The following is a 26,319-nucleotide window of genomic DNA, read 5'->3' on the forward strand; positions in this document are numbered from 1 at the left end:
AACTGGACTGTGAAAAATAATCCTATCCTCTTTCTGATAGTGTAATGAAACGTAATCGTTTTAAGGACTCGGGTACATGATGAATGGGTGGCATCAGCATGCCATGTCTAAGAATGTCTCCCCCTCCGTGGCTCTTAGAGGGGGTATATTTTTTTTCCGCAGTAATTTGAAAGGAAGCAAGGGAAAGCCACCGCAGTGCCTGAGACGTCTGAAGGCCCGAGCGCCCCCGTGCGGGAGAGAATCCTCGCACACTGCCTTGTAAAAGCCGCCAGTGCTACTGAGAGGTTGTGGTCTGTTTGCTCCTGCGCCAGATGCGTGCCCAGCGGTGCCTTACGCTGCCGAGAGCATCCCTGAGCGTCTGTTCAGCTCCTTCCTCTTCTCCCCAGCCCCCAGCCCCAAAATTCGTAAAGGCCACAACAGAAGCCAAAGCAGAGGGTTGTGATTGGGCCCTGGGAGTGGGAGACTGGATGGAGAGATGTGAAGCAAATCCTGACCTATCCTTTGCACTTTGGGTATGAATCAAAAGGCCAGTACACTTAAAACTAGTTAGGAACTCATCCTCGAGCTGAGGAGAACATAGGGGAAAGACCAGAAGTCAGAGTGGAACCACGGATGGCCAGTTACTTCTTAAAACACAGAGGAAAAGGAAAACACAAATACATTCAACAAAGCGACATTACCCCCACCTCTTTGCATTTGCACAGAAATGCCTGCTAGGGTGTTGAAAAATGACCTTGAATTTAACCTCAGGCTCTATTTTTTTTTTAAATTGGCATATCTCCCTTTATTCAATGTTATTCAACTGGGTAGCTTTGGGTGGTTTCAAGTAGTCTTGAATTAGTTCATTTGAAGTATATTAGTTCATTTACCGTAGTAAAAAATGCTCTTCTCATCTCAGACACTAAATTTGTGACCTTAGGCAAGTTATTGAAATCTCCCTCAGTCTCAGATTCCTCAGTTATAGAATGGGGGTAATAATACCTGTCCTGTAGTCCTTGTCTCAGAGGGTTGTTGCTGGGCTCAAATGAATTAGTTTATGTAAAACAATTCTCAGACTGTAAAGTACTATTTAAATGTCAATTATTGTTATTACATATAGCCCTATGAGAATAATAGGATTTAGGGGTAGAAGAGCAAAAAAGATTCACCCAAACATTTCCATTTAACAGATGAGAAAACTAAAAATCTAGAGGAAAAGTGGTTCACCCATGGTCACATGGGTAGCAATTCAAATGCAGGTCATAGCATTCACAATCTAGCTCCCTTTCCCACTGCACCACATTTTTGTGACACTGCTTTGCCATGATTCTCCTCCTATCTATCTAATTAATCCTTCTTAGTCTCTTTTTCATGTCCTATCACATATGCACAGATATACCCTACGACTTTGTCTTATGCCCTCTTCTCTCTATATTTTTTCCTTTGGTTATCTCTCATATCCCTCCTCAAAACTAATCTGTATTTCTTTTATATATCTTGAACTTTTAGCTCCCTCCAGTGAAATGCATTTTTCCTGAGGGCAAAGACTATCTTGCTTTTGTATTTTTTCCCACAGTGCCTAGTACAATGCCTGTTGCATGGTAGGCATTTAATAAATGCTTGCGGACTTTTTGTGGTAGCAAAGAATTGTAAACAAAGTGATCTGCTCATGGATTTCAGAGGGGCTAAACAAATTGGGGTACATGAATGGAATGCAATATCATCATGTTGTAATGAACAATGTATATAATGAATAATGAGAAGCATGAAAAGACAGGAACTGATGCAAATTTAAGTAAGTAGACGGGGGAATATGTATATATACATACACACACACACACACACACACACAGAGTGACTACAAAGATGTCATTGGAAAGAACAACAAAACAATGGAAACTGAATGCTGTGAAATTATAATGACCAAACTTGGCCCCAAAGAAGAGATATGAGAAGATACCTTTCCCACTTCTTTGCATAAATGGGTGACTATGGATATGGAACACTGAATATAGCATCAGACTTTTTTAATATGTTGGATAGTTTTGCTGAATGTCCCCACCCCTTTTTTATTCTTTATTATAAAGGATGACTCTCTAGAAGGTTAAGTAGAGAGGTGGTGTGAAATGTAAGTGACATAAAAACAAAAGATATCAATAAAATTATTTTAAAAAAAGAAAAATTTTTGTTTGACTGGTTGGTGGCCCCAAGCCCACCTCTAAGTGTAATATGGTGGCAGGTGGATTCGACTCCCCCCACTCCCCAATACAAACTCAGAAATGTTGCATTTGTAGTATGTTCTTCTCTGGTCTGTGGAAAGAATATATTCAGTTTCCAAGCAGCTAAATATTTTTGAAGTAGTTGCTATTATGAATAATAACAATAATATCATAGCAATAACTCAAATTTATAGAGGTCTTTAAGGTTTACAAAGTACTCTCCTCCCCTGAAAGTCCTATTAGACAAGTAGTTGGAGTATTACTGTCCCATTTTATGCAATGAAATGATTTTTAAAGTAGTTACTTTTATTTTAGTATTTATCACACAAACACTTATTAGTGAGATGATACCAGAGGAGTTTGGGCCATTAAGCTGACACACCATGTTCTCTAAGTTCCCATCAAACATATCAATCATCTGAGGCTCATGAAGGGTAAAACCTGAAAAATTGGGGTGTGGTTATTAACCCACCAGAATGAAGTCATAACAGAGTGCCATGTTGCCTTGATGGGTATGCAGTGCTTAAAGTGGTAATGAGAATGGCGAATGAGGTGATGGGGATGAGCCTATAGGAAGCAGAATATAAGTGGATCCTACTGTGTTGGTCTGTGATCAGAGACTGGTCCCAACTAGATTGATAAGCTGCCCTGACAGTATGTTGATGAGGCATCACTACCCCAAGGCAGTAATTTTGGATCTCCTTTTGTCTCTTTGATTTCCATCAGAAAATATAGACAATGTTGACCACAGACATTTGCTAGTCCCGGTGAACTTACTGGGAATTGGTAAATATCATCATGTTGATTGACTTAGTTTTAGATATTCAACAGCTTCTCAACTAAGATCTGGGTTCAAGTTTTACCTCTGACACATATAGTCATGGTGACCCTGGGAAAGTCATTTAACCTCTCAATGTCCCCAAGTAGCTCTTTGTTACAGAGCAGTCAAGGATCTCTATCAGTTCCCTCATTGGAAGTTACCAATATCAATGAAATCCCAGGTTCATAAACTTGATAGGCACATCCAAAGATTGTACTCTATTGATAAAACCTTCAAAAAACTAGAGTTACCTCCTTTTCAGCATAAAGTATGGAAATAGGATTTTAGTGGAGGGAAATATATATATAGAAATATAGAAATACATAGAAATATAGAAATATATATATATATAGAGAGAGAGAGAGACAGAGCAACTGAGAGACAGAGACAGACAAAGACAGAGATAGGCAGAGACAAAGAGATAGAGAAGCCAAGAGAGAGAGAGAATGTATGTGTGTACACTTATGAATATTTTAAGGGACTTATGATTTCTATAGTAAACTCTAAATGAGGACCTCCCTTTACCAATACAGATAGGTATAAGTGTTACAACATATGATCATAGAAAGTTGCTTCGAGGGGCAGCTAGGTGGCGCAGTGGATAGAGCACCGGCCCTGAAGTCAGGAGGACCTGAGTTCAAATTCAGCCTCAGACCAAACACTTGACACTTACTAGCTGTGTGACCCTGGGCAAGTCACTTAACCCCATTTGCCAAAAAAAAAAAAAAAAAAAAAGGTTGCTTGGAGCATTTGCTATGTTCTGTTTGTACTACATTGTTCTCTGCTCTGGTCACACAGCCAGAAGGGCTAGTCCTGAGTCCTCCTTACAAATACCACATAGAATTGTAGAAAAGAAATTGCCTTATGAAGTCAGGACTTGAACCTAGATCTTTCTGACTCCAAGGAAGGCTTGTTATCTACTATGCCACACAGTCTGTCATGGATATGTATATAATTATATTATAATTATGTCATCATAATATAATAATGCAATATATTACTATATAATAAAAATAATATATAATAATATAATAACTCATTTTAAGAACCACAGAATGCTTCAAGAATTTCATTTTATTGGTATTCAGACTATCCCTCAAAGGGAAGGGATTGAATCCTCTCCTAACTATATGAATGAGGATGTAAATGAGTGATGTAAATCACTTCACCCTCTCTGTGATTCTATTTCTTCATCTCTAAAATGAGGAGGTCAGGCTCAATGACCTTTCAGGTTTCTTCCAGCTCTAAACCTATCCTCTTATGACATTTTATCAGTGAGAAACTGAGGAAAGGATTGTTTTGATTTTTCCAGTGATTTGCCTGAAATCCCCTGGGTATCTGACAAGGCTGGGCCCAAAAGGAATGTTTCTAGTCTCTTAATCATGTGCACTAGATGTTACATTTCCTCTACCTTTTAAAAAATGTTCCCCCACCACCAATTTTTTTTTTCCAAAGAGCAAGTAAGCTATATTTCCAAAAAGCAAGTAAGTTCATTCTATGCACAAAATTGGAAAGAATGAATTTATTTGTAAAAAATCTTTCTTTTTGATCAGTTAGTATCAGATATGTTAAAATGAGCCAGGGATTTCACAACTGCAAACCAAAAGCAGGTAGATGCTTATTAAAGTGGCCCTGCAGCTCTCATGCTAATTTTTAGATTTAGATTTCCAATCATGTCTAGTTGAAATGCCTTTGTTCATTTGATTGATTGATGAACAGGCCTCTTTCACACTAGTTCACACCTCTGATGAGATGATTCCATTCAGATATGGTCAGCTCTGATAAAAGAAACAGGGTGTAGCATCTTGTGAGTTAATTTATGTGGAACGATTGACTTTTCACTATCTCCTTATTTACCTAGGGCATCAACTCCTCTTAGTCAATTTTTTTCTATCCTTTCCAACCCAGAGACCATCCTCCTTGACAAAGAAAACAGATTGATAACTAGAACTTAAGCAGTTCCCACCTCTGTCTATTGCTAATTGTCATCATTCCATCTACCCCCATTCAGTACTCTTATTCATCTTTTGATCCTCCTCTTCCCCCTAGTCTAGCTAAAAATTCCCTTCTTGTTGACTTTGGTTTTCTTTGCCAGTTTCAGCTCATACTGAGTTCTAATACATGGATATTATGCTAGACCTACACCAGGCTTCTGCATTCATTCTCTTTTGCCTGGCTCTTCTGTACATTCCTTTAAAATATCCAAGTGGGTTAATGAATTCCATGCACATCCACATTAATCTCATTGGGCAGCCTCCCATTTTCCTCTTCATTAGAACTGTTTCTCTTTGTGTCTCCAGAATTTCATTTTTTGAGATCTTTAAGTCCCACCTGGGCTGACTTCTCCTGTAGATTTATCTTCTAACTACCTCAGGGAAACTCTCTGGGGCTGGGGCCATGCTCTTTTGGCAGGATTGCACCTGTTATTAGACTGTCTTCTGGGCCTCTCTTTCCCCCTTTGGACTATCTTCTATGTCACAACTGACTAAATGAGTTTTTACCAAATGGATATGGGAAAGTACAAAAAATGCAGACAACAATGACTATAACAATAGACGTGAAAACAACATTGAAATGCATTTAGACTGAGAAGTTGCCTCACTTGTCCAGGATTATACAAATGAAAAATCAGAGGAAAGATTCAAACCCAGGTGTCTCCTTACCCCAAGCTCAATACTATCTCCATTGTATCACATTGCCTCTCTTCTTCCTTCCTGGGAATTACTGAGGATTTCATCTTCTATTTTTAATTTTTTGTAAATAAAGAATTTGCAGTCCTCCTAATAATAGGCATCACAGTTTTAGTCGTATGTTTTTTTCTCTTTCCCCCTCAAATTCCAAGTTAAAGCCCACTCAATTAGGTTGCCAAATTTCTGGCCAAACAAGTTCTTCCTGGCTTTTACTCCATCCCTTACTGAGACCTCATTGTTCTGTTACCATAAGTCTTGAAAACCGAATTCTGTTCCTGTTATCACCATCTACACAGAGACTTGTTGGCTTCCCACAACTTCTTATTTCCTCCTCAAGTCACCACATTCTTTATAAAAGGGAGTGAAAAGAATATCTTTGGGCCACATGTAGAGATCTTCTGTTTCCTGTGTATAAGCTTTTGCTTCTAATCCATGAGCTTTGCTTGAACTCGGAATTCAGATGAAAAATGCATATCCCCTGTGAAAAAGAGGTAGTCTAGTGTAGTAGAGAGAGCAAAGAAGGAAACTGATCTCAGGGAATCGATTTAACCCTTTTATACCTTAGTTAAAGAAGCAGTGCTCAGTTGAAATTCAGGAGATCTGGGTTTTTGAGTCTCAGTTCTGACATACACCAGCTAGGAGATCTTGAATAAGTTACTTCATTTTTTCTGAGTTTTTGTTTCTTTTGCTATAAAATTGGCACAATAATATCTCTACTGCCTGCCCCATGAGGATATTGTGAAGAAAGCATGTTATAATCAATCTACAAGTGTTTATTAAGTGCCTACTATGCACCAAACTTGTTGGGCACTGGGGATACCAATAAAATGAATGAAATATTCATGAGGAGCTAACTAGCAAAGGGAGAAATTTATAAAGCACTATGAAAATTCAAGTTATTATCAATCAATAAGTCAGCAGGTATTTATTAAATAGCTACTATGTCCCAGGTACCACTATATTTTCTACTAGGGACACAGAGACAAAAACAGTACTGACCTCAAGGGGCTTCCATTCTATTAGGGAACAACATGTACATGTTTTACTGTATATGTGTGTGTGTATATATATATATATATATATATATTTATGCATATGTACATATATACATATCTATATATGTATACATATACAGAGAGACAGAGACACAGAGAGAGAGAGAGAGAGAGAGAGAGAGAGAGAAAGTTGTTCAGTCATTTTTCACTTGTGTCCAACATCAGGGGTGGGGAAACTGCGGCCTCAAGGTCCTTGGGTACAGTCTTTTGACTGAGTCCAAGTTTTACAAAACAAATTTTTTTATTGAGGGGATTTGTTCTGTGAAGTTTGGATTCAGTCATAGGGCTGCACGTGAGGACCTACAGGGCCACATGTGGCCTCAAGGCTGAAGGTCCCCACCCATGGTCCAACTCATTGTGACCCCATTTGAGGTATTCTTGGCAAGATACTGGAGTGGTTTGCCGTTTCCTTCTCCCACTTATTTTTCAGATGAGGAACTGGGGCAAACAGGATTAAGTGACTTGCCCAGGGTCAAACAGCTAGTAAGTGTCTGAGGCCAAATTTGAACTCAGGAAGATGAGGTTTGGCACTCTATCTACTGAGCCACTTAGCTGCCCTGGAGAGAGAGAGAGAGTGACAGAGAAAAACACACAGAGACAGAGACAGACAGAGACAGTGGGGAATGGGGAATTGGCAGTTTAGGTAGAGTCAGGAAAGGTCTCCTGTAGGAGGTGACACATTATAAATGTGAACTGTTTCCACTTTTAGAAGAGATTTCAAAATGTCATAATTGGAAGGGACCTTGGAGACCATCTAGTATCACTATTCTGCCCACCCACCCCCCTTCATTTTTGGCAAGGAAACTGAGAGACAGAGGTATCATACCTTGCTCTGAATCACATAGCTTTCACTTGAGAGAGCCAGAATTTGAACCCTGCTCTTCTGACTTTAAGCCCAATGATCTTTCCAACATAGCATGATATTTGCTCCATTTTTAAGGGGAGAAACTCAACCGGTGAAAGTTTAAGTGATTTTTTTTCCAATGTTTCCAGTGACTCACTGACACAGGTCATTCATTTTTTTTCTATGTTGCATATACCTAATTATTTACATTCTGTCTCCCCCATTCAAAATTGAGTTCCTTAAGGGCAGGAACTATTTCTATCTTCCTGCATTCCTTGGGCTCTCCTCGTGGTTGGTTCATAGTAAATACTTCATTAATGACTTTTGATTGATTGATTATTAGATAAAGAGGCATGGATTCCTAGAGTCTGAAAACTGGAAATGAACTTAGAGAGGATCTAGTCCACCTCCTTGTCAGATGAATAAATAAGTCTTACAACATACAGTCAACCTCAGTGGACACCAGAGAGCTTTCAGCCCTTTGTCCAGTGATTTGAAATTTAGGCCCATTTTTTTAAAAAGTGCTAGATTGATGAGCTTCATCCCTTTTCTTTCCCTAACTCTGCCAACCAGTGGCTTGCCATGGAGCATTCACAATGTGCAAAAGTCTTTAACTTCCTAAAAGGTGGCACAGGGATAGAATGCTGGGCATAGAGTCAGATAAACCTGAGTTCAAACCTCAATTACTAGCTGTGTGACCCTGAGTAAGTCACTTAATTGCTACCTGACTCAGTTTCCTCAACTGGAAAATAGAGATCATAATAGAACTTATATCCCAGAGCAGTTGTGAGGATCAAATGACGTGATATCTGTAAAGCACTAAGTACAGTGCCTGGGCACGTAGGAGGTACTTAATAAATGCTTGTTTTCTTTCTTGCTAAAAGGCTTCCCCAGTCACCTGGTATCATGAAAATTTGTCCAGTCACCTAACAAGGAGTAGTCTAAATCTTAACTCATTCCCAGCATCTATAGCCAGATTGCTGCTTGTGCCCTTTGCTTTGTTTGATTATGGTGATAATAAGCACATTTAAGGCTGTAGTTACGAGAAGTGCGTTACTTCTACACATCTGGGGCTGCATTTGATCATTCGCCTTGTTAGATACTGTAACAGAGCAGCTTATCAGGATAGCCCTTTCCCCAGCATCCTTCTCATCTCCCATTAGGATGAGGTTGGTTTTATAGAAAGCTGTGTGACCTGGATGGTCAGGTCTTTCCTTCATCTTTGTCTCCTGTTTGCCATCTAAAATAAAAAGAACACAATCAGGTTGAGTAGTTTTGGATTGGAGCAGAGAAATAGCAGCTGTTCTAGTACCCACTTAGCAGTGTCTGATACAGGAAGGCTCTGTTGCAGAAATTTACATGGGAGTCCCTACCTAACATCATTCTACTTAATGCTCACTCTTTCCTCAAGTCATTATGTATGCACTCATCTGTTTCCAGACTATACCTGCCCAATCAAAATAAAAATTCATTGAGGGGGTGGGTGGTGACGGGGGAACAGGAATTGTTTTTCTTTTGTCTCTGTGTCCCTGGTACCTAGTACAGTGACTTACTCGGGGTCACACAGCTAGTAAGCCAAATTTGAACTCAGGTCTACCTGGCTCCATGCCCAGCATTCTATCTTTTAGGAAGTTAAAGACTTTTGCACATTGTAAATGTTCCATGGTAAGCCACCAGAGTCAGGGAAAGAAGATGGATGAAGCTCATTATTCTAACACTTTGAACCACTTTTTCCTGTCCCACTTGGCTAGGCAGCTAGGTGGCACAATGGACCAAGTGCCAAATCTCAAGTCAGGAAGCTCTGTGTTCAAATCTGGTCTCAGACAGTTACAGTCACAGTTTACTAACAAAGGTAATGGAGTTGGTTTTATCAAATATAGGGGAAAGGATAAAGGAGAGAGAGTAGGGAATAGAGAGGGAGGAGAGAGAAAGAGAGAGGGAGAAAGAGAGAGAGAAGGAGGGGGAAAGGAGAGGGAAGAAGAGAGAGGTGGGGAGGGAGAAAGAGAGGGAAAGAAAGGAGAAAGAGAGAGGAAGAGAAGGGGAAAAGGGAGGGAGAGGGGGAGAAAAAGAGAGAGAGAGGGAGAGAGGGAGAGAGGGAGAGGGAGGAAGAAAAAGAGAGAGAGAGAGGATGATAGAAGGAAAGAAAGAATCATCTGATCTATCCTTCAGTCTCCTGAAGCTGTGTGACCCTGGCTAAGTCACTTAACCCTGTTTGCCTCATGAGGTTCCCTCATATTTAAAATAGAGATAATAATAGCACTTACCTCTCAGGATTGTTGTAAGGATCAAATCAGCTAATATTTTTTAAAGAGCTTTGTAAATCTTCAAGTGTATAAATGCCAGCTATTATTCTTATTATCATTATTACTTAAGAAAGGCTGTTTGGATTGGGTCAGATTGAATAGGACTGCTAAAAAGAGGCCATCCCAGCCAAGCACTCAGACTATGCCAGAGGCATAAACCCAGATGCACTTGGCCCCTTAGCACACATGAGATCTACCTCCTTTTCCATGCACTGTTTTACTATGGCCTGATGTCTGGATTGGAGCCTAAATACTGGTGTGAGACTTAAACCCACAAGGATCTGGCACAAATGCAAAAGAGCTACTAATGGAGCCAGACATCTAAAAAATCCTTGTTTATCAAATCTCTTGCATTTATTTTTAATCTTTTCCTTTCTCTCCTTTTTGTCTCTACTTGATTACAGTTTATTTGTCAATATTTCTGAGTGACAGAAGCCATTTGGCTTCTGGTCTGTTTCACATCATTTTCTCCATTTGGTAATGGAGCAGAAGTAAGACTGCCATCTTGTGATCAAGAAAGTTATCATCATTCTGTTTTGGATTGTAATCGATGAGGGCAGAGGGTACAGGGGGTTCTGACGGACAAAGGTCTTGGGATTTAGATGGGCTCCTGGGATTGTAGATTTAGTTCAGGAAGAGACCATTGGGGTTGTCCATCCAACTTTCTCAGTTTACAGATGAGGAAACGGGCCTAGAGAGATTGAGTTGCCCAAGGCTCTAAGTGGCAGAGATCCCAGATCCTCTGGTTTAACATTCAGGGCTCTTTCCATTAGACCATGTTGCTTCCTTCCAACCTAGGTTTCATTGGTACAATTGAAAGTTCTTCATCTTTTCCCTGAGTTTTCTTAACTTCCTCTTTCCTGCATATACTAGCTCACTGCTTAATATGAAGCCAAATTTTTCAGACTACTCCAAGAGTCACTTGGAAGCAGGTCCACAAAGAAACAGTTACCACCTAGTCTCCCACTTCAATTTTAGTGCCTTTTATCCTTGTCTCACCAATAGAGATTGAAGTATAATTTACAGCTCAGAAAGTCACATAGAATCATTGGGTCATAGCTGGAAGGGACCTTGAAAGCCATTGAGTCCAACTGCTTCATTTGGCAGATAAGGAAACTGAGGCACAGAGGGGTTAAGTGGCTTTACCAAAGTCACACAAGTAGTGTCTTAGAGTTTGAATTCTAGATTACAAATCTAGTACCCCAAACACTATATTTCTCTCCCTACAAAGTAGACCCAAGCACTCCTTGAGTTGTACTTAGCCTGTAGAAGAGAGGATTTGTCAAGATGGGATAATTTGTCAAGTATTTGAAGGCTATTCTGTAAAAGAGTGAATGGATTTATTCTTTTTGGCTCCAAGAGGCAGAACTGGGAGCAACGGGAGGAAGCTGCCAAGAATCAGATTTCAGCTTGACATAAGGAATAACTTCCTAACAACTGGAACTTCCTATCTAAAAATGGAAGGGGCTGAGGTGGGGGAGGGGAGTACATTCCACCTTACTTGAGGTCTTTAAGCAAAGTCTTGATGACCACTCAGCAGGTACATTACAGAAGGAATCCTTTTTCTGGTATAAATGCCTCTAAGTTCCCTTCCAGCTTTGAAATGATTCTACGGTTCTGTGGGTACACGGGCCAGGAATGACACGTCTACAGCTTGTTTTGCAGAGACCGTTCCTGCAGTGCAGATGGAATTCCAATGAAGCCCAGAACATTTCCATGTCACAGTTTACTAACAAAGGTAAAGGAGTTGGTTTTATCAAATATAGGGGAAAGTATAAAGGAGAGAGAGAGAAAGGGGAAAAGAGAGGGAGGAGAGAGAAAGAGAGAGAAAGGAGAGGGGGAAAGGAGAGGGAAGAAGAGAGAGGTGGGGAGGGAGAGAGAGAGGGAAAGAAAGGAGAAAGAGAGAGGAAGAGAGGGGAAAGAGGGAGGGAGGGAGTGAGAGAGAGAGGGGGGGAGAGAGAGAGGGAGAAAGGGAGAGAGAGGATGATGGAAGGAAAGAATCATCTGATCCATCCTTCAGTCTCCTGAAACAATCAGCCAATCAACAATTATTTTTAAGTTCCTACTATGTGCCAGGCATTATGATAGACATTGGGGATAGGGACTTGAATCTATAAGGATTGAATTTAAGGTTTCATTGGCACAGGATATTCCCAAGTGAGGATATTTCCTCTACCAATACAGGCCAGCACCTTCTCTGCAACTTACAGGCTTTCAAAGTTGTCTACAGCACTGAGATGAAGTGACTTGCCCAGGGCCCCACAGCTAGTTTGTCAGAGATGAGACTTAAACTGTGGTCTTGCTGGCTTCAAGGTTGGCTCTCTATCTACTGCGATAAAGCAAAAATGAAACCATCTCTGTTCTCAAGGAACTTACATTCTGTCTAAATATTGCATCTAAATCATTTTACTCTGTGGTTTTCATGATGATTAAATTAATCTAAAGGAGTCCCAGGGAATATCCTTAGAAACATAAGGACATTCATGATTCCAAATTACCTCTCAAGGTTTTTATTTAATTAACATAATTTCTTATGTTAGCTGAACTAGACACAACATAGTACATTGGAAATAGCAGAGGCTTTCAAAACAGAAGGCCCAAGTTCACATACCGCCTGTGTGAACTTGGGAAAATCATAATTTCCTGGGCCTTAGTTTGCTCATTTATAAAATGAAAAGGTTGTACTAAATTACCTGTGAGGCATGATACTATGATTCAATGGGTAAAGTGCATTGAAGGAATAATGGATAGTCACAAGCATAAAGTAGACAACAAAAAAGGTTCATTCACAGTATAGATAGACCCAGTCTTCACTCTTTTGAAGATCTTGGAATGATTTGATATCAGCATCTTGGAATGATGTAATTGGCTCCACCTATCATGGATCAGAGCAACTTCTTTGTACTGGGCTCTATATAAGGTGATCCTCTGAGTTATTCAAAGAGAGCTAAGTAAAGTAAAAGGGAACCAAAATGTAGCTCAGGTCAGTCCTGGTATGTGGGGGGAAGCTGGGAATGGCAGCTTTGAAGAGTGAGAGGAAGTCATAAGTTTAGGTAGTCCCTCAAATGAAGCATACCATATCCCATACATTGCTGCCCATACTGTATGACATTTATTCATACTCTGCCATAAATTTATCACAGAGGATCTATCCAACTTGCTCAGAGCATTCTTTGAGTTCTAACCTTGCAAGGATGCCAATGAAATACAGTCTGTCCACCAGTTATCCCTTGGTCTCACCCCATGACCCATCCATCCTCTTTTTTACTCATATCATTTCCTGAATGACATAATTTACACTGTTTCCCTTTCATAATTCTTTGTAATATTTTGTAGCCTGTTCACACTTACTAATTACCTATCTCTCCTCTATGGACGATCCTCAATTTCAGTCCTTCAGAAATCGTAGCATCCCATGACTCACATTCATACAGTAATACTGGAAATATATTGGCAGTAAAAAGATGGGCCTTTATTTTGGTGAAAAGCTTGCAGTTTCCAAAGGTGATCCAGTCTACTCTCCTCCACCTGCTCCATCCTAAACTCAACTCATTACCTATTTTCAGTGTCAGTCCAAGATGTATATACCAATGGATAAATTCATCCATTGCTATATATTAGTTATCTACAAGTTATTCATTTAGCTATATATTATAGTCTGGATAATAGACACTCTTCTTCTTCTTGGTTTTTCTTACATGGATAATTAGACTAAACACATTAGAATAATTATTTTGGAGGCTATTCAGTGTTCTGTGGCTTGATGAAAATCAGCATAATGTCATTCACATCTTGGAGTATCAAGAGGACCTCCATAAGGAATCCCTCCTTCAAGCTGAACTCTAAGCTGAATCTCCTCCTCCCTTTCAGTGGTGAATACCTCAGGAAAGTTTACATCTCCTTGTTTTGTGCTTCAACTGATATTAACCATCAGAGGATTTTTTTAACAAGATTGTCTCTGTTGTTATATTGTACAAGGAATCTTTAGTTTGGACATATGCATGAGGGACACCTTGTTGGAGAAGAATCTTTAAATACAATGTTCTATACCAAATAAAATGTTTTTTCATAGTGAACAAAAAATAAGTACAGTAAGATCTCATATTCTCATATTTCAGTCAATTGTGTGATGGTAAAGATGTGTTCTACTGCGCGTTATCACTTGCAAAGGCCTGCCTCTTCTCTAATGTTCTCAACAAAACTGCCTCCAGAATGGATAGATTATTTCCATAGAAATCTTAAATGGCTGAAAAAATAGGGTCAGTAGTTACTCATGTTCCCTCAGCTAATTTTTTTGATAATAATATGCTCCATGATTTTTCTCATGCCTTTGGTATCTTGACTTCTTTCGGATACCTTGAGAATCAGTCCCTCATTTCCCTCACAATTGTATTGTCTCCAAAAATCTCTTTTGTGTACATTTGTTCTAGGAAAAAAAAAACATGATGATAAAAAGCTACTATAAATTTAGAAACATTAATTTCCAATGAACTTATATTATATTAATCACCAAAACCACTACACATATTTGAAAATTTCCATATCTGGATAACATTCATTTTATTTATTCTGCCTTTCAAATGTTTATTTCATTGTACTGAATCATACTGCATATGTTGTTATAGCTAAGTAAAGATCGAGAAAACAATGTCTGTGCACATCAAATTTAAGGACCTTTAACAATAATTCCACAGTCTTCCAGGGACCTGAGGCCCACAGAGTTGGAATCACTTCTCTATTATATCTAAAATGGCCTTGTTTAAAAAAATTGGTACATTAGTAGACCTGGTGTCTCACAGGAATCAAACAAGTTCGGCTGCTTTAAGAAGATGGTTGTGATGCTAAGGTTACATCATGAAGATATGGCCCATCAAGTCAGAATTGTTAGTTATCTGACTAATCTCTTGCCCATCACAAATGGAGAAAAAAGCAAGACAGTAATAAAGTCAATCTTTTTCAATCTATGTCACGTATCCAATGCTTGAGGAAGTAACAAGAGACTTGGAAGTAAGCATTGGTATACTCTAGAGAAAAAGCTTATATACTAATTGACTATAATCATTATTAAAGACTAGAATATTCATAACAGCATTTTTTATGGTAGCGAAAGACTGAAAACAGAGTAAATGTCCATCAGCTGGAGAATGATCAAACTAATTGTGGTATATGAATGTAATGGGCTGTTATTGCACTGTAAGACATGATACATGTGAATAATTCAGAGAAATGTGGGAAGATTAGTGTGAATTGATACAGAGCAAAGTAAGCAGAACTTAGAAAACAATATAGATAATGACTACGATAAATAACACTGAAATGCACGCAGACAAATTTGCTCTAATTTTGATGACTAACCTCGATCCAAGAGAAGAGATATTGAAATTCATTTCCCTCTTTTTCATATAGAGGTGGAGGACTGCCAGTATACAATACTTCATATAGTGTCAACCATAGCTATTTTTATCAGTTCTTCTGGATTGTTTTTCTTTGTCACAAGGGAGGATTAAATTGAAGGAGTAGAGGAAAGGTAGTAATATTGGGAAGTGATTGTAATATGAAAAAAAAGTCATCAACTACATTTTTTTTCAACCTTTAGTTGAACTTAGTGGGGCCAAAGAGACCTTTGAGATCATTGAGACCAGGCAATTCATTTTACAGGTGAAGAAACTGAGGCCCAGAGAGATGAGATGATTTTTACACCATCATACAACTGGTTAGTGGTAGAATCTGAACTAGAACCCAGACCTTTTGACCTCTAGCTCAGTATTCTTTCCACTGCACTACAGTATAACTGAATTATTTTTTATGTATTCAACTTTTAGAAGAAAAAGACAAATGCCAAGAAAACAAGCTCTACTAGGAATCAATTCACCAAATCAATGTCTAGGGTATATCCTGAGGTCAGCCCAATTTTCTATAGCTATAGCACCAAACAGAAAGAAATGATGCTCCAATTTATGACCCTGAGTTACTGCAAAATGCTCACTTATCAAAGAAAGAATCAATTATGTCGAGTAGACTGACCTTACTAAGGCCAGAAAGTGTTCTACATTCAGACAGATGATCAATGACAGACAGACTGCAGGAACACTATTTGCGTTTCACAACAAAGTTCAGTTTCCCCTAATATCCCCATTTTCTAGGCTTTTTGATTGAATTAAGTTTTACAGTACATACTTGAGAAGTAAACAGAGTAAGATTTACAGATCAAAAATTTAGAACTAGAAACTGTTTCAGAGATCATCTAGTCCAGCGCTTCTTAAATTGTGGGTCATCGCCTCATATGGGGTTGCAAAAAATTTGGCGACAACAACGACCAAAAATTAATTCAGAATCAAATGTGTGATGAATCCGAGGTGTTTCTGGAAGCACTTGCCAGTGTTGCATCATGCAACTTCACTGCAGCCTTGGTTCTGAACACAAAGCATGCACTCTTTGTACTGTGCGTACCATCACGTCACACGACGCCAACACTTCCAAACGTGAAAAGGTGTCGCGAGTGGGAAACGTTTAAGAAGCCCTGATTCTGGTCCATTACCCTTATTTAGCAGGTAAAGAAATTGAAGGCCAGAGAAGTTAATTTGTTTGTTCAATATCACACATACCTTAAAAGTGTTAGAGCCAAGATTCAAACCCAGATGCTTTGACTGGGCACTCTTTCCAGTGAACTCTGCTGTATTCTCCAATAGAATACAGATAAGTATAACAAAAAGGGAAATAAAAACAAGACCAAATTGCCACCAAATATGGCAGTATGTTCATCATTGAACAGTGTTGGTCCCAGGAAAGAGATGATGGAACACACTTCTTTCTTCTCTGCAGAGAGGTAAGGAGGCTACTGAGGTAGAACACATCATAAAATGCCAGAAAGTCATCTCTCCAATTTTGCTTAATAAATAGACATAAAGGAAGTGCATTCATTCATTTCTAAGTGAAGTGAAATTATAGAATTAAACTTTTTTGCATGAGCATATGCCAAAGGGACATAGAGTCAGAAGATCTTTTGGGGGAGGCCAGACTGGTATTTTCACTGGTATAGGATAGAGGTGTCAAACTCATGGCGATAGTGCTGGTCGGAACCAGATAAAAATATAATTGGGAAATATTTAACAAAATAAATAGAAGTACAATAAAACATAGATAACATCACATTTTAGAAGGAAATCAATAGGCACTGGATCCTTTTGTATGGATTAGTGGCCCCCCATTTGAGTCTGACATCACAGGTATAGGGAACTTCCTGGTAAGAAAATCCCTCCCCTTTTCTTTATGTCTTAGAAATCTGCTTAAAGCCTTCAAAACTTAGCTGACTTTTCCATGGTTATATAGCTAATGTGTTAGAAGCAATACTTACACTCAGGTCTTCCTAACTCACAGGCTATCCATCCGTTCACTACACAATGCTGCCTCTTCAACTTAGCCACGGGCCTCTGATGTTAAAAAACAGCTTACCAAGAAGAGCATTGTCCTTTTGTTCCCTGATCCACTTGTATAATGTGGGCAGAGGTTCCTCAGACTTGGCCCTGTATTCTTTTTCTCAGAATACCCTTAAGACTATTTCCCCTGCTCTTTTGTTCTAGTAGTACATTTTTTTTAAAAAATCTCATTAACACATAAATCTCATAGAAAGACTTTTGGAAGCTGGAAACATATGAAGGAAAGGAAACTTTGCACATTGTAAACACATAATAAATGTTTGTTGAATGGAAAACAGTGCTGTGTCTTGTCACAATTGTTTATTGAATTGCATCATGCACCCAACTGACAATTAATAAATATTTAATGAGATTGGCAAGGCCAAATCATATGTATGGAAATACACCACCACCACCCCTGACCTCAACATACAAATCATATATATAATATTATTATTATCTTTATTATTATTATGGCTTTGGATATGGGTCCAATTAGAGATAGTTTGTCTCCTGTCTGCACATTCTAGCTAAGTCCAGAGAGATTTATCATCATATTGGCTGCAGGGCAATTAATTGTTGACCACATCAATTCACAAAGACCATCTGCTAAGTTAGAGAGAAGTTGTAATCTGTATTTGGTGGAAGAAATCCACAAGAAAAAGGCATCCACAAAATGACAGATCCTTGAAGTATTTGCAATAAGACCTTCTTCTTAAAATATTATAATATATGCATTTTACATACGTATCCCGATCCTATCAAAACTCTCTAATCAATTTCCCATTGTCTACAGGATAAAATCCAGATTCCTTAGTTTTGCATTCAGGACCCTCTATCATCTGTTTCCAATAGACCCATTTAGCCTTCATACCTACTATTCCTCTCCACAAACCTTGTGCTCCAGGTACACTGGTCACCTCTCTGACCACTGAGCATACCATGCATTGGCAGTTCCATATTCCCATATGTAATTGTTAAAAAACACTTCATGTATTGCTACTCAACTTGGATTGTCCCTTTTTCTCCACTTGTTAAATTCTTACCAATTATTTATTTCAACCCAGTTCAAACTGCACTCCATCTTAGAGAGTTTCCTTTACTATTCCAGCTCTTCGATAATGATGACTCCTTCCTTTGAAGTCCTGGAGCATTTACAGTCTGAATCACCTGTTTGTTGTTGTTGTTGTTGAGTCATTTCAGTCATGTTCTACTTTTTGTGATCCCATTTAGGGTTTTCTTGGCAAAGATACTAGAGTTATTTGCCATTTCCTTCTCCAACTCATTTCCCAGATGAGGAAATTGAGGCAAATGGAGTTAAGTGACTTGCCCAGGATCACACAGCTAGTAAGTGTCTGAAGGTGGATTTAAACTCACAAAGATGAGTCTTCCTGACTCCAGGCCTCTGAGGTCAAAAACAACTTGACCTACTAGATCTACTGCACTTGACCTACTGCACCACCTAGTCACTGCATTACCTGTTTGGCATTTAGCGTGTTCTTTACTATCAATCTATCTATCTGTCTGTCTATCTATCTTTTCTGTTGATGGTAGTGATTTACGATGATGATGTGTATGAGGACCTTCCTCTTGAATCATATATGAAAAAAACATGCAACGACAAAAAGAATTGATCAAATGTAATGAACTAGTTATAAGCCTACTTATTAGCCTAAACCAGAGAAGATAGACACAAAGCCAAGCATGTTTATTCCTGCTACAATGCTACAAACCATGATTCAGCTCTGTTACCCCAAGAAGCACATTTTCCAAAGCTCAGTTGAGAAGCCAAGGCTGCAATCAGGTCCTGTAGGAAGCTATCAGACGGTGTGGCACCAACGTGACAGAAAGTTCCACACCCCACTGAAGGTGTACAGAGCAATAGTGATATTCAGCCCCCCATTCTGGTGTGACTTCAAGAATTGGACCTGTTGTAGAAGTCACATCTGGCTCCTCGGACAGATTAAGCCTCATTATTTGGGAGCTGTGGCGGTAATAGGAATGGCCCTGTAGCTCAAAATCATGAATATTGGAATATAATTCATATAGTAGAGTGTGTGGGGAGAATGAATGACCATGGGATGGATAAATGAGCAATGGCCCTGATAAAATGAATTGGGGAGGATAGCAAGCCAAGTGGGACAGGAAAGGTTGATTCCAAGAAGGGCTTCTAGCCACATCAAAAGAAGGCATTTAAATATGGGATGTTGGGAAACAGCAACAAGAGAGATACTTACATGAAACAAACAGGAAAAAGATTGTTTTGTGACCAAAGATATCAGTGTTCTGTCACTACCTAGCACAATAACCTTGAGTAGATTACCCTTCTGGGCCTCAGTTTCCTCAACTGTAGAATGAGAGGGTTGAATGAGATAGCCTCGGAGGTTCCTGCCAACTCTAAAATTATGTATGTACAACCTCTTCTACCCCAAACATTCTTAGAGTCAAAATATCATTAATCCAGAGCTGGAAAAGACCTCCAACAGTTTAGATCAACCTTCCCATTTTACAGATGACGAAACTAATGCTCACTGTGGGTGACTTGCCCAAAGTCACACACAAGTAGGAAGTCATGAGAGGTGTGATTTGAACCCCTGGTCCTCTGACACCAAAGGCAGTGCTCTTTCCACTGAACTACACTTTCTCCCTTCTCTGGTTCAAGGAAATTCCCATAACTGTTCTCTTTGATCTTCTCCCTGATCTCCTCTCCAGTGGCATGCTTGTTCTTGCTCCCTTACTTCTAAAAGATAATGATTTTATTTATGTATCATATTTTATAGATCTTTTTGTTCAGTCATTTTTGAGTTGTGTCTGATTCTTTGTGACCCCATTTGGGGTTTTCTTGGCAAAGATACTGGAGTGATTTGTCATTTCCTTCTCTAGCTCATTTTACAGATGAGGATACTGAAGCAATCAGGATTAAGGGACTTACCTAGGGTCAGACAGCTGGTAACTATCTGAGGCCAGATTTGAACTCATGAAGATGAGTCTTCCTGACTCCAGGCCTGGCATTCTATCCAGTGCCCCACTTGTCTGCCCAGCAATCTTCATTCTAAAATATTTTGGTCATACTGGTGTTCTCTTGAGGCCTTAGTTTCCCTATCTGTAAAAGGAAGGGATTGTATTAGATAATCTAAAGGTGATCTTCAAGCTCTAACATTCTATGATCCACTTCTACTTGGAAAGAATAAAAGACTAAGGATAAAGTTAAGAGTTGAAAACAGATTGTCACTTCAAATTGCTGCCAAAGCTAAATCTACAAACCAAAGGGCGTATGTGTGTGTGTGTGTGTGTGTGTGCACATCTGTGTGCACAAAATGGAAAAGAATGTGGATTGCTTGTTTCCCTGGTTAGCCACACTTGTATATACAGAAAGGACTCCAACTCAGGAGTGTTATATTCAAATATGAAGGTTAGTAATATATGATGTATTTATATGGGAGAAGTGAGGCAGGAAGTTCAATCAACTTTGATTGAACACTGTTCAATTCTTATGACTCAAGATGGTCATGAAAAATTAGACAAACAAATGACTCACTCTTAAAACAACATGCAAACTCTTTCTAAAGTTAGCATGATGATTTTGACAATTGATTTTGCAACAATATTCACCTGATTTTGTGTTGTTCTCTTTAAGATCTTAGTATGAGGCATACTGCCAGGAGTCAGAGACCCTGTTTGTTACCTGTTCATGATAACCCAAAAAATATGGGTTACCAACTTTCAGTTACTTTGGAACTTACTTTAGAAACTTCTTTTTTTCAATATGTTACTAATTACTCTTAACAAACAGAAAATTTGAAATCCGGTTTCAAAATAAATACTTCTTTTCCTAATTTCCCAACTTGATTCCTAACAGTCGAGAGAGTGGAAGCTGCATTTTAAAAGTGATTCTGGTGCCTCAGTGTCTGTGCCCTGGCACAATGACCTCATCACTGGACTAGATACAAAAATAACCCACTGACCTTGCTTTGCAGAACCACTGACCAATCCAAGTAAATTCCAATGGACTGGCCACAGACTTCTAAGCAGAGATAAGACGGGGTAATAGATGGAGCCCCTACTTAATGTTATAGATCTCTGTCTCTGCTCTTGTATTCCCTTAGATGTAAGTCATTTTCATAATCAAGAAGCTAATGATGAAACCTCAATGAAACACTCTTGTTTAAAATAGAGACAATGTAATTTTGAGAGTCCTTTATGAGCTATCTGTTATCTCGTGTTCTTTAAGACAAGGCCAGGCTCGGAATAGTAAGTAAAACACGTAGCTAGTTAAAAGGGGGAACAAAATAAGGAAAGGGTAAGGAAAACTTACAGGCTCACTAAATAAACAAACTATTTACAGGTCAGTCTTCACGTACATATTCACTCTGATATGCTATGATATAGACTTCATTAACAGATTTCCAAGATTTAAAATGACAGGAAAAATCTGAACAATGTCTTTTGATAATACAGGGTGTTCCTAAAGCCTTAGGGCAGTTTCAAGTGGTTATCGCTATTGAAGCTTGAAACTGCCCTAAGACTTTTGGGATACCCTGTAAACTGAGCAGAAATGGTGTTTCCAGAAGGACGACAGAAAGCATGGCTGAGGAATTAGGAAGCCTTGAATAAGGAACTGAAGATCTTCAGGGTACAAGTAGTATGTCCCTTACTTCTACCAACTGAAGCCAAAGGGGAACTTCAGAAGAGAAAGGCAGATATTTGCAAAGTGAAAAACTAGTTACAAAGATGGTGTGTGACAATGGCTCTCAATTTGTGGAGCAGGACTTAAAAGAGAGGAATGAAAGACTTTTTCAATCAGGGCTAAAGTAGATATAAGAAAATCTGATATAATATATCTGTCTGGAATCATTCAAATCTAATTATCTATTTGACTGTGAGCTTCCTGATGGCAGGCACTATTTTTGCCTTTCTTTGTATCCCCAGAGCTTAGCTCAGTGCCTGGCACATAGTAGGTGCTTAATAAATGCTAGTTGACTGACTAATCAAAATTACTTTAAACTGAAAACGAAGAAGCAAACTGCTTCCATCTATCAACAAGTGCGAGGAACTTTGGGTGAAGAGGATACAAAGTCATTGCATGATCCTGACTCCAAGTTCTAAATTTTGTTCACTACTACACACTATGTTATACTCTAAGTCTCAGAGTCTAATGCAAAGATCCGTTCTGTTTCTACCTCCATCAAATCTTCACCCAAATGCTCTCTAGCATGTTTCCCATCCCTCCAACCCTGGTTCATGAGTTTCATCACATGCAGATACCACCATCTATATTATTCCCCTCTCTTTTACTTATCCTATTCATTCAGGGTAAGGTATGTCCATTTAGGGTCATATTCCAGTTGTGCATCCTATCCCGCTCAATTCTGGTGATATCTGTGCAGTCAAATTTGCCTCCTTACATTAGAATTTCTCATTACCCATGTTGTTTTTTTATTTGCTGATTTCTTGTTTATTATTTGTGCCCTATGAACATAAACAAGAAATAGATCACAAGCCTAGCATGGAAGCATGATGTAGTATTGATGGGAGTCTAGATATCTGCTGAAGTTCTCTCTCTGCCAAGATTAAGAGGTTCGGACTTTCTTGGCTGGACATAACAACTCGATTGCTCAAAAGGTGGAGGTAGCAATGAGGAGAACAGAAATTCTGGACCTAATTCTCATCAACAAGTGAAATTGTTTTCTGAAATAGAAATCATAGGAACATTGAGGAAAAATGACCACTTGATTTGTAGGGTGGCTCAACACCTAGGGAGCTTTTTGCTGACCATCTATGCTAGGTGGCAGAATGGATAGAATGCTAGACCTGGAGTCAGAAAGAACTGAGTTAAAATCTGGCTGAACTTACTAGCTATGTCACCCCCAGAAAACTCACTCTATCTACTTCCTACTCTTCAACTGCAAAATGGGCATAATAATAGAAACCACCTCTCCAGATTGTTATGAGGATAAAGTGAAATATTTGTAAAGTGTTTTACAAACCTTATGTCACAATATAAACATTAGTTGTTGTTGTTATTATTATTATTATTGTAAGAATAGGGAACAAAGGAAACAGAAGATTGAAATAGAGGGTGATCTCCCCACAGCTCAGCCTCTTTTTTCAGTTGTTCTTGTTTTCTCTCCCCCTCTCATTTGCATTGGAAACCAAAACCTAAGATTGCATCAGCATTTTTTACTTCCCTATCACCTTCTTGACTTGTATTGTGAGCTTGAAGCTTAATAAAAATTCCCAGATCTTTTTCAAAATGCTGTCTAGCCATGTCTCTCTATATAATACTTGTGATGTTGATTTTTTTGAACATATAAATATGAAGCTTAGCATTCAAATATTACTCACACTGATAGTTCCACTCTAGCCTGGCCCTAATAAGCTGTCCTGGGAATACTGTGTTCAGTTCTAAGAAACACATTACAAAAAAGAACATTGATAGGCCAAAAAAGCTACAGAAGATAGATAATGAAGAGCCTAAAGATGATGTCATGAAGAACCTGGAAACATTTAATCCAAAGAAGAGATGATTTAGGAGGTGAAATGATAGCTGTATCTATCTGATGGGCTGTTTTATAAAAGAGGGGTAAGACATGTTCTCCTTGCCCCCAGAAGGTAAAGCTAGGAGTAACTAAGGATATTTCTGAGAGATGGATGTAAGTCTGATACAAAGAAACACTTTCTAATAATTAAAGCTACGTAAGAGTAGAGCTATTTAAAAGTTGGACGGCGGGGCAGCTAGGTGGCGCAGTGGATAGAACACTGGCCCTAGATTCAGGAGGACCTGAGTTCAAATCCGGCCTCAGACACATAACACTTACTGACCCAGGGCAAGTCACTTAACCCTATTGCCTAGCAATAAATAAATAAAAATAAATAATATTAAAAAATAAAAGTTGGACAGCCTAGATGATGCAGTGGATAGAACCGCTGGACCTGGAGTCAGGAAGATTCATCTACTTGAGTTCAAATCTGGCCTCATTGACTAGCTGTGTGACCCTAAGCAAGTCACTTAACCCTGTTTGCCTCAGTAAATGAGATGGAGAAGGAAATGGCAAACCACTCTTGTATCTTTGCCAAGAAAACCTAAATGAGGTCACAAAGAATCAGAAATGACTAAACGACAACAAAAAGTAGAGTAGGCTGCCTTGGGATGTAATCGGTTTCCTCTCCCCAAAAGTCTTTAACCAAAGATTTTTCATTGATATTGTAGAGAGGGGATTCTTATTTAGATATGGATTGGATTATATGGCTTCCAAGGACCCTCTCAACATGAAAATCCTGTGATTCTGTGAAGAAAACTGTAATTCTACATTGCCAAGATTATGTGTTGTTAATTTAACTCTATTTTGGAAGTTGGCAGGGAATAAATCACAAACAAATGAATCAAAATTTTTAGAAATGTCTATACTTTTATAAATCTGCAGGGAAAAGAGGCAAAACATTAGAAAATTGACTGATTCATTCCTGAGATTTTACCCCTTTAATATTGCAATTTTATCATACCCTCAGAGTATATACTGATTTAGTGACAAATCAGTCTATGAACTAGGAGATTTCTAGATATTTCTATAAGTGGAACTGACCCTTTTAGCTCTTTTCCTTTTAATATTATTTTATTTTATTTTTAATTTATGAAGTAAAACAAACATTTCCATAACATAGTAGAATAAAAAAGATGATTGCACATGAAACTGCAAATCACATATTGTACACATATTGTGTACAACTTGCTATTCCTTTTAAATATATAATAAAGTTATCATGTAACTTTCTTCTTTTTCCCTTTTTTCTTCCCTCCTCCCCCAGAGATGGCTACCATTAAATATAAATATGTGTGTATACACACATATATATGTGAATATATATATATACATCTATATGTAAATCAATTCCATACAAATTTCTATTTATCAGTTCTTTTTCTAACATCTTTTAGTTAATTTGGGCATATATAATAGCTAAAATGACTTAGTTGCTCAAAGGTGTTCTTAAAACAATATTGCTGTTACTGTATACAGCACTCTCTTGAATAAGAACCTATAATTTGATAAAAAAAAAATTTTGGGAAAGCTGGAAAACAGTCTGGTAGAAATTGGCACAGAACAATATCTTATACCATTTACTAAGATAAAGTCAAAATGTATATATGACCTAGATATAAGGAGAGATATTACAAGAAAATTTGAAGAACATGGAAGATGTTATCTATTGGACTTACAGATATGGATAGGTCAACAAATTATGAATAAACAAGAGACAGAGAGCAATGTGAGGTGTAAAATGGATAATTTTGATTACATTTTTAAATTAAAATGTTTTTGTGCAAATAGAACAAATGTAGCCAGGATCAGAAGGAAAGCAAAAAGTTGGAGGAGGAGAATTTATAGATAGTTGCTCATATAAAGGTCTCATATCTCAAACATAAAAAGAACTTTGTCAAATCTAAAAGAATATGAGTCATTCCCCAATTGATAAATGGTCAAAGGATATGAATAGGCAGTTTTCTGATGAAGAAATCAAAATTAAAACAATTTATAGTGATATGAAAAAATACTTTAAATCATTACTGATTAGAGAAATGCAAATTAGAACAACTTTGAGACCCTATTAGTTCTTGCCTCGTCCTCCAGTACAATTCTAGAAGAAACCTCTTGGGCAATGAGGTTTCTTCAAGTGTGCAAAATATATGGGACGATGTAGAGTAGTTAAACTTATTGAGATACAATAAACCATGAAAAAATTTATCTCCAAAATTAGTAATATGCAATATTACACACTTTTTTGCTATAATTACTTATTTTATATTGAGTTCACAAAATTTTGACGTATTTTGTCATCATGAGACCATGACATCTCTTGTATGCATCCCTTTCTGTCCTTGGACATTGCCTCCACCTTGGTACAGGACCTTATCACCTCATAGCTGAACTATTGTACTGACCTGGACTGGTCAGTTTCCTTGCCAAAGGTATTTCTTCACTGCATTCTATCCTC

This window comes from Vombatus ursinus, unplaced genomic scaffold, assembly GCF_900497805.2.
Source record: "Vombatus ursinus unplaced genomic scaffold, bare-nosed wombat genome assembly UNPS02014832.1, whole genome shotgun sequence".
NCBI classification, from domain to species: Eukaryota; Metazoa; Chordata; class Mammalia; order Diprotodontia; family Vombatidae; genus Vombatus; species Vombatus ursinus.